Source organism: Ursus americanus, chromosome 35, assembly GCF_024610735.1.
Source record: "Ursus americanus isolate L20-20 chromosome 35, mUrsAme1.1.p, whole genome shotgun sequence".
Classification (NCBI taxonomy): Eukaryota; Metazoa; Chordata; class Mammalia; order Carnivora; family Ursidae; genus Ursus; species Ursus americanus.
The window spans coordinates 11,015,551-11,026,203 of NC_142161.1; the positions used below are offsets into that span (position 1 = coordinate 11,015,551).

At 36.4% G+C, this 10,653-nt stretch overlaps 1 non-coding gene across 1 annotated transcript; it reads left to right on the forward strand.

Annotated features, from left to right (window-relative positions):
• Nucleotides 1-9,109: 9,109 nt before the first annotated feature.
• LOC123795824 (small nucleolar RNA SNORA18) lies at nt 9,110-9,239 on the forward strand. Its single transcript, XR_006780609.2, has one exon. It is a non-coding gene; the product is annotated as a small nucleolar RNA SNORA18 (small nucleolar RNA).
• Nucleotides 9,240-10,653: the final 1,414 nt, after the last annotated feature.

The window sequence follows — 10,653 nt, forward strand, 5'->3', positions numbered from 1 at the left end:
AAATTCTTCTAAACAAAACAGCCCTCTTGCTGGAAGATATTCTGCTAAATATAATTTTCTTTATCTTGCTACGTAAGGACCTACACGTAGGGAAATAAGCTGATAAACCCTAGAAGACAGAAAGCACACATCCTCGCGGGGTTCCTGTGAGGAGGGAACAGACGCCGACAGCACAGGTAATTTCAGCCCTTCATGTTTGCCATTAGCTAGCCGTGTACTAATAGGCAATGAAATAGGGACCCAAATCAAGAAAAGTATCTTTGTGGAATCTGACATAAATAGAAAGTAACGGAGTATAAAGCTCTCAAACAAATCAAAGCAGTGGGATTGTCTAGCTGTTTGATTGAGACCCCAAACCCCAACATATTTCACAGCCTAGGTACCACCCTTGTTTCTCCCTGTAGAACACCAAGAGGTAAGACAAGATCGGAACATCTAGGATCTAGCTAAAATCAAAATGGAAGAGTTACTCAGCCTGACACAGCTACTGGAAATGTTCCAACAACGGCACATTAAATAGACAGCTGGAACGGTGGCTGTACTAGCAAGAAAGAGAACAGAACGACTTTTCTGTTGAGTCACAAAAAATGGGCTGATGCCTACCTTATGCCAGACATCGTATGAAGCACCAGGGGACTCACACTTGGCCCATCCCTCAAAGGATCCCCACTGAGTAGAGAGAAAGACATGTAGACAAACAATTTTAAGGTTATGGGATACCAGACTGAACAGAGGTTAATGGAAAAGGCAGAGAAGCAGAGGGATGATGGAAGAACAGGCCCATGGCACCACACGAGGGAACTGGTGATTATACACAAGCCTTTGTAAGTTCATCTTCTCCGTCTCTATTGCTGCAGTTCTGTTTCAAGCCCTCATGACTCTCATCTCATCTCCTGACTGTATTTGTTAACTGCTCTTCCAGATTCTTGGGCTCTCCTCCCTACAGTCTGCCCTCCACTCTCACCATGCTTCCTCACACAAAATTTAAGTCTGATCATAATGACCATTCACTGAGCATTTTCTATGGTCAGAAATTGTTAACCATTTCACATTACTTCATTCAATCCTTCCCTTACAAATGAGGAACATGAATGCCAGAGCTTACTAATTTGCTCAAGATCACCTAGCTAGTACAATTAATCAGCTAAGTGGAAGAGCTGGGATTCAAAACCACTTGTGTCTGAACACTGTGCTTGCCCTAACTACTGCCATATATTGCCTCCGTTAGCAGCCAAAATTCTTACTACGTAAACTGATTGAAACAGAAAAGGGGTTTATTTTTAAAAATAGTAAGTGTAGTTCTAATTCCACTTAAGATGTAGAAAAGCACGAGATACCCTAACCATATGAAAACTGACTGATTTCGTACATAACATTTTAAGTTCTGTTGAGATGAGCAGATCACAAAGGTCTCCTAAAAGCTGCAAGTAAAGAACATACATTGAAAAAAGCCCTCCAGCATCCAGGGCCACTTACTACACATAAGGTAATAGCAACGCACAACCAGAAAAATTTCAAGTGTGTGGTGCACTGCAGATAACCATACAAACAACAAAACTCAAGCCCATCTAAACTGCTCATTAGACTAACTCAACTCCCCACAGTCGTGGACTGATAAATCAAAAATAGGCACTTTTTTTTATTCTATCTCATTCTCTACTGTTCTAGACGCAGTGTCCAGCATCCACTGAAAAATTACAAATGCAGGCATACCTCAGATACTGCAGGTTCAGTTCCAGACCACTTCAAAAAAGGGAATATCTCAATAAGTTGAGTCAAGTGATTTTTTTGGTTTTCCAGTACGTATAAAAGTTATGGTTACACAGGGGCGCCTGGGTAGCGCAGTCGTTAAGCGTCTGCCTTCGGCTCAGGGTGTGATCCCGGCATTCTGGGATCGAGCCCCACATCAGGCTCCTCTGCTGGGAGCCTGCTTCTTCCTCTCCCACTCCCCTGCTGTGTTCCCTCTCTCGCTGGCTGTCTCTCTGTCACATAAATAAATAAAATCTTAAAAAAAAAAAGTTATGGTTACACAATACCATAGTCTATCAAGTGTGCAATAGCATTATGTCTGAAAAAAAAAAGTACCTTCATTAAAAAACTTTATTGCTAAAAAAACTTTACTGCTAAAAGGTGATAACCATCATATGAGCTTTCAGCAAGTTGTAATCTTTTCACTGGTGAAGGGTCTTTTCTCTATATTAATGGTTGCTAACTGATCAGAGTGGTGATTGCTGAAGGGTGGGGGGGCTGTGGCAATTTCTTAAAATAAAAGAATGAAGTTTGTGAATTTCCTTTCACAAGTGATTTCTCTATAGCTTGTGTTGCTGTTTAGTAGCATTTTACCCACTGTAGAACTTCTTTCAAAATTGGCGTCAGTCCCCTCAAACTCTGCCACAAACTTTATCAAGTTTATGTGATACTATAAATCTTCTTTTGTCATTTCAACGATCTTTACAACATCTTCACCAGTAGATTTCCATCTCAAGAAACTACTTTCCTTGCTCATCCATAAAAAGCAACCCCTCATCTGTTCAAGTTTTATCATGAGATTGCAACAATTCAGTCACATCTTCAGGTCTTGCTTCTAATTCTAGTTCTCTTGCTATTTCCACCATATTTGCAGTTACTTCCTCCAGTGAAGTCTTAAACCCCTCAAAGTCATCCATGAGGGTTGAAAGCAACTTCTTCCAAACTCATGTTAATGTTAATACTTTTACCTCTTCCCATGAATTGTGAATGTTCTTTACGGCATCTAGAATAGCAAATCCTTTCTAAAAGGGTTGCAATTTAGTTTTCCCAGGTCCACCAGAGGAACCACAGTCTATGGCATCTACCACCTTATAAAATGTATTTCTCAAATAATAAGGCTTGAAAGTCAAAATTATTCCTTGATCCGTGGGCTACATAATGCATGTGTTAGCAGGTATGAAAATTATTCTTATCGTACATCTCCGTCAGAGTTTTTGGATGACCTGACACATTGTAAATGAGAAGCAATATTTAGAAAGGGTTTTTTCTTTTTTTGAGCAGTAGGTCTCAACAGTAGGCTCAGAATAGTCATTAGACCATGTAGTAAACAAATGTGTTACCATCCAGGCTTTGTTGTTCCATTTATAAAGAACAGATAATATAGACTTAGCATAATTCTTAAGAGCCCTAGGATTTGGGGGATGATAAATGAACACTGGCTTCAACATAAAGTCACTAGCTGTCTTAGCTCCTAACAAGTGAGTCAGCCTATTCTTTGAAGCTTATTTGAAGATATAATAGCTGAAACTTTCCCTAGCCTGGAGACATACATGTTCAGAAATCACAGAGAGCTGCAAACAAGATGAACCCAAGGGAACCCACACATGACACATGATAATTAAAATATCAAAAATTAAAGAGAAGTTTTAAAGCAGCAAAGAGAAGCAATTAGTTACATATAAGGGAAACCCCATAAGGCTATCGGCTGATTTTCAGCAAAAACTTTGCAGCCCAGTAGGGAATAGTTTGATAATATCTGAGGTGCTAAAAGGAAAAAAATCTATAACCAAGACCATTCTAACCAGCAAGGTTATAATTCAGAATTGAAAGAGAGAAAAACAGTGTCCCAGACAAACAAAAGTTAAGTTTATCAACACTGGCCTTACAATAAATGTTAAAGAAACTTCTTTAAGTGGAAAATAAAAGGTAATAATTAGAAGTAAGAAAATCATGAAAGGAAAGGAGACTCACAGAACAAAAATATGTAAAATAGGCAACATTATACATTAGAAAATGGAGGCAGGGAGTAAAAATTTAGTTCTTTTAGGTCACTACATTAAGTGACCATCAACTTCATATAGACTGCTATATACTGAGGATGTTCCATATGAACCTCTTGGAACCACAGACCAAAAACCTGTAATAGATACACAAAAAATTATTAAAAAGCAAGCACAATACTAAAGAAACTCATCAATTGCCAGGAAAGAGAGCAAGAGAAGAAAGAAACAGAACTACAAAAACCACCAGAAAATAATTAACAAAATGGCAATAAGTAAAACCCTCCAATTATCACTTTAAATGTAAAAGGTCTGAATGTTCCTATTAAAAGACAGAGTGACAGAATGAATAAAAAATAAAATAAACCAAGACCCATCTATATGCTGCCTACAAGAGACTAACTTCAGACCCAAAGACACATACAAATTGCAAGTGAAAGAATGAAAAAAGATATTCCATGCAAATGAAAGTGAAAAAAAAGTCAGTGTCAATACTTGTATCAGACAAAATAAATTTTAAAACAAAGACTAACAAAAAACAAAGCACACTACATAATAATGAAGAAATCAATCAGACAAGACAATTTAATGATTTTAAGTATTTATGCACCCTACACTGGAACACCTAAATACATAAAGCAAATCTTAACTGACATAAAAGGAGAAATTGACAATAATATCATAGTAGGGGACAATAATATCATATCACTCCATCAATGGATAGATCATCCAAGCTGACAGTTAATAAGGCAACAGTGTCTTTCAAAGACACATTAGCTCAGGTGGACTTAAAAAATATATACAGAACATTCCATCCAACAACAACAGGATACACATTCTTTTGAAGTGCACATGGAACATTCTTAAGGACAAATTACACGTTAAGCAACAAAACAAGTCTCAATAAATTTAAAAAGATGGAAATCATATCAAGAATCTTTTCCAACCACAATGGAAATGAAACTAGAAATCAATTACCAAAAAAAAAAAAAAAACCTGGAAAAACACAAACACGTGGAGGCTAAGCAACAGGATAAACAAGCAATGGGTCAATGAAAAAAAAAAATCAAAGGATATTCAAAAATACATGGAGACACATGAAAATGAAAACACAACAGTCCAAAATCTTTAAGATGCAGTGAAAGTCATGCTAAGAGAGAAATTTAGAGCAACACAGGCCTACCTCAAGAAACAAGAACAATCTTGAACAATCTGATCTTACACCTAAGCAAACTAGAGAAAGAAGAACAAAGCCCAAGGTTAAGGTAAGAAAGGAAATATTACATATCAGAGGGGAAATAAATGAAACACACTAAAAAAAATAGAAAAGATCAATGAAACCAAGAGCTGGTTTTTTGAAGAAAAAAAAAAAATCAACAAAACTGATAAACCCTTAGCCAGACTCATCCAGAAAAGAAAAGAGAGAGAGAGAGAGAGGACCCAAATAAATAAAATCAGAAATGAAAGAGAAATACAACCAACACCTCAGAAATATAAAGGATTATAATAAAATACTACAAAAAATTACATGCTAATTAGACAACCTAGAAAAATGGATAAATTCCTAGAAACATATAATCTTCCAGAACTAAATCAGGAAGAAATGGAAAAGCTTAACAGACCAATTAACAGTAACAAAATTGATTCACTAATGAAAGAACTCTGAGGGGCGCCTGGCTGGCTCAGTCTGAAGAACATGCGACTCTTCATCTCAGGGTCATTCTCCATATTGTGTATGAAGATTATATATATACATACATACATATACAAAGTTAAAAAAATACAAAAAAACAACTCCCAAACAAAAGTCCAGGACAGGCAGATTCACAAGTGAATTCTACCAAATATTCAAAAAAGATTTAATACCTATTCTCCTCAAACTTCCAAAAAGTAGAAGGGGAAGGAATGCTTCCAAATACATTCTATGAGTCTAGCATTATCCTGATACCAAAATCAGACAAGAAAGAAAGACAGACAAGAAAGACAGAAAGACAGACAAGAAAGACAGAAAGACAGACAAGACAGACAGAAAGACAGACAGAAAGACAGACAGAAAGACAGACAGAATGACAGACAGAATGACAGACAGAAAGACAGACAGAAAGACAGACAGAAAGACAAAGAAAGAGTAAACTACAGGCCAATATCCCTTATGAACATAGATGCAAAAATCCTCAACCAGACATTAGCAAATTAAATTCAACAATACATTAAAAGGATCAATGAGGTGCCTGAGTGGCTCAGTTGGTTAAGCATCCAACTCTTGATCTCAGCTCAGGTCTTGATCTCAGGGTCATGAGTTCAAGCTCCGTGTTGGGCTCCACACCCAGCATGGAACCTACTTAAAAAAAAAAAAAAAAAAGAAGAAAGAAAGAAAGAAAGAAAAAGAAAAGAAAAAAAAAGAGAGAGAGAGAGAGAATCACTCACCGTAATCAAATGGGATTTATTCCAAGAATATAACTGTTCAATATCCACAAATCAATGAATGTGATACACATTAACAAAATGAAGGATAAAAATCATATCATCTCAATAGATGCAGAAAAGCATTTGACAAAATTCAACATCTGTTTAATGATAAAAACTCCCCACAATGTGAAAGACATGAGGGCCACATATAAAAATTCCAAAGCTAACATCATGTTGTTCAATGGTGAAAAACAGCTTTTCTTCCAAAATCAGGAAGGCAAGGATGTCCACTCCCGCCACTTTTTTTTTTTTTAAGATTTTATTTATTTATGTGACAGAGAGACAGCCAGCGAGAGAGGGAACACAAGCAGGGGGAGTGGGAGAGGAAGAAGCAGGCTCCCAGCGGAGGAGCCCGATGTGGGACTTGAGCCCGGAATGCCGGGATCACGTCCTGAGCCGAAGGCAGATGCTTAATGACTGTGCTACCCAGGCGCCCCCACTCTCGCCACTTTTTTCAACACAGAACTGAAAGTCCTAATGACAGCAATCACACAAGAAATAAAAGGCATCCAAATTAGTAGGAAAAAGTAAAACTGTCACTATTTGCAGATGACATGATACTATACAGAGAAAACCCTAAGGAGGCTACAAAAAAGCTATTAGAACTGATACATAAATTTAGTTCAGGGTACAAACTTAATACACAGAAATCTGTTGTGTTTCTATACACTAATAACAAAGCAGAAGAGAGTAAGAAGATAATTCCGTTTACAGTTGCAGCAAAAGGAATAAAATACCTAGGAATAAGCTTAACCCAGGAGGCCAAAGACCTATACTCTGAAAGCTACAAAACAGTGATAAGAAAAATTGAAGATGACACAAACACATGGAAAGATATTCCATGCTCATGGACTGAAGGAATATTGTTCATACTGCCCAAACCAACCTACGGATTCAGTGTAAACTCTTTCAAAATACCAACAATATTTTTCACAGAACTAGGACCAATAATACTAAAATTTGTATGGAACCACAAAAGACCTCAAATAGCTAAAGCAATCTTGAAAAAGATTTTAAGATATACTACAAAGTTATAACAATCGAAGCAATATGGTACAGGGAAAAAACAAGCACAGATCAATGGAACAGGATAGAGAACCCGGGGAAAGAGAACCCAAACTTGTATGGTCACTTAATCTATGGCAAAGGAGGCAAGAATGTATAATGGGGAAAAGACAGCCTCTTCAACAAGTGATGCTGGGAAAACTGTATAGCTACATGCAAAAGAATGAAACTGGACCACTTCCTTACACCAAACACAAAAATAAATTCAAAATAATAGATCAAAGACCCAAATATAAGATCTGAAACCACAGAACTCCTAAAACAAAATACAAGCAGTAATCTCTTGGACATTGACTTTTGAAATATATTTATGGATCTGTCTCCTCAGGCAAACAAAGCAAAGAAAAAAAATCAACTATTGGGATTACACCAAATTTAAAAATTCTTGTCTAACAAAGAAAACTATCAACAAAATGAAAAGCAATTTACTGAATGGAGAAGATATTTGCAAATGATATGTCCAATAAAGGGTTAATATCCAAAATAAACAGAGAACTTACACAACTCAACACCAGGAAGGCCCAAATAATCCAATTTAAAAATGGGCAGAGGATCTTAATAGGCATTTTCCCAAAGACTTATAGATAGCAAACAGATACATGAAAAGTTGCATTTTCCTGATGATTAATGAGGAGCATATAAACACCACAATGGTATCACCTCGCACCTGTCAGAATGGCTAGTATTGAGAAGGTAAATAACAAGTGTTGGTGAGGATGTGGAGAAGAAGGAACACTTGTGCACTGCTGGTGGGAATGTAAATTGGTACAAATACTGTAGTAAACAGTACAGAGTTTCCTCAAAAAGTTAAAAATAGAAATTCCATATGATCTAGTAATTCCACTACTGTGTATTTATCCAAAGAAAATGAAAACTAATTGGACAAGAACAGATGGAGAATTTCAGCACATAGATGAAGATTTTAAGTCAAATGGAAATTCAAGAAAAACATATCAGAGATGAAATGTTCCTTCAATGGGTTTATCAGCAGACTCAACACAGCAGAGAAAAGATTTAGTGAACCTGAAAATAGGTAAATAGAAATTATCCAAACTGAAGCACAAGAGAAAAAAGAGTGCAGGAGAAAAATGCATTCAAGATATTGTGACATAATTTCAAAAAGAAGTAATTGAAGATACAAAAGGAGAAAAGATAAGTAATGGGGCAAAATAAATATTTGAAAATAGTTATATATTTTCCAAAATTCATGAACTACAAAACCAAATCAGAGAACCCAAACAAGAACACACACACACACACACACACACTTAGACACATCAGAGTCAAACTGCTGGAAATCGATATTCAAGAGAAAAGCCAGACAGCAATCAAAGAAATAAGAAATATTACATAGTAAGAAAGAGCAAACTTTTTCTCAGAAAAATTATAAACCTGAAGGTAACACAAGTGACATTGCCTTACAGTGCATAAACAACAGCAAAAAAAAGGTCAGCTCAGAATTTTATGCCCAGCAAAAAACTTTCAAAAATAATGAATAAATAAAAACTTTTTTAGACAAAGAGAGTGCATTACCAGCTCTGGTGCAGTATGAATGTTAAAGGGTAATTCTTCTGGCAGAAAGACTGAAACTAGATTGAAATTTGGATTCATACAAAGGATTGAAGAGTCCTGAAGATGGTAAAAAGTGGAGATAAATTTTTTAAAGCTTTTCTTTAGAATTTTAAAAAGATTATTAGTTATCTAAAGCATAAGTAATAACTATGTATTGGGAGGTTAATAACATATATAGAGGCAAAAAGTCAATCAATAGCACAAAGGATGGAACAGAGGAAATGAAACTATACTGTTAGAAGATATATTATTTGGTTGAGGTCTACCCCAATGGGGTTTTTTCTGTAACCCACATTGTTGGAAACGCCTCATAGCGTGTATGTGTGGGTTCCTTTAGTCACAGAACTATATGTTAGATCTGTGGGAAAGAACTACAGGATATCTATCTGCTAAAACTCTGTGAAAGACCTAATAGTTAAATCTATAAAATCTTAGGTATTTGCATATCCCAACATTCTGTACAGTTCTAGGGTGTGATAATTTAGGGGTGATGGGATTTGAACTCATTCATGTTTAGAGGATATTTGAAATTGAGAACCAGGCAGATCCATCTACTCTGACCCTATATGTGGTCCTAAAGGAGAGAAATTGAATCCCAAAGATCACAGGACTGACAGTGACAACTGTGGATTGAACAAAAGTTCTTTTTAAAAAAGGCTATTTTGAAGATTATGATTCTGACTTTGGAGGACCTACAGTGATTGGCAGTGGAAGGAATCACGTGTAAAATTCCTGAAATAAAAATTTGTTGACTTTGGGGCGCCCGGGTGGCTCAGCTGGTTGAGTGTCCAACTTTTGATTTCAGCTCAGGTCATGATCTCAGGGTTCTGGAATCGAGCCCCATGTCGGGCTCCCTGCTGCTTGAGGATATTCTTTTCTCTCTCTCTCTCTCTCTCTCTCTCTCTCTCTCTCCATCCCCCCTTGCATTCACTCTCTCTCTCTCTCCTTCTAAAATAAATACCTAATCTTTTTTTTTAATTTATTGGTTTAAAAAAAAGATATATTATTTGAAGTTTAAGTGTGAAAAGTTAAAAATGTATATTGTGAATCCAAAGCAAAAACTTAAAGAAAAATACATGTAACTAATAAGCCAATAATAGAGACAAATGGAATTCTTTAAAATACCCAATAAATTTCAAAGAACATAGGAAAAGAGAATAAAAGCAAAGAAGAGGGGCGCCTGGGTGGCACAGCGGTTAAGCGTCTGCCTTCGGCTCAGGGTGTGATCCCGGCATTACGGGATCGAGCCCCACATCAGGCTCCTCCACTATGAGCCTGCTTCTTCCTCTCCCACTCCCCCTGCTTGTGTTCCCTCTCTCGCTGGCTATCTCTATCTCTGTCGAATAAATAAATAAAATCTTTTTAAAAAAAAAAAAGCAAAGAAGAGATGGAATAAGTAGAAAACAACTAGCGAGATGGTAGATGTAAATCCAACCACAATGATTACATAAAATATAAATAATCTAAAACAATTAAAAGGTAGAGATCATCAGATTGAAAGAAAAAGCCATCCACAAGGATGTTGCTTTAAATTTAAAGATACAGATATATAAAAACAATATCCACAATAGCCAAACGGTGGAAGGGGTCTAGATGTCCTTCAACAGATGAATGGATAAAGAAGATGTGGTTCATATATACAATGGAATATTACTCAGCCATCAGAAAAGATGAATATCTACCATTTACATCAACATAGATGGAACCAGAAGATATTACGTTAAGTGAAATAATCAGAGAAAGACAGTTATCATATGGTTTCACTCAAGTACAGCATAAGGAATACTGCAGAGGACAA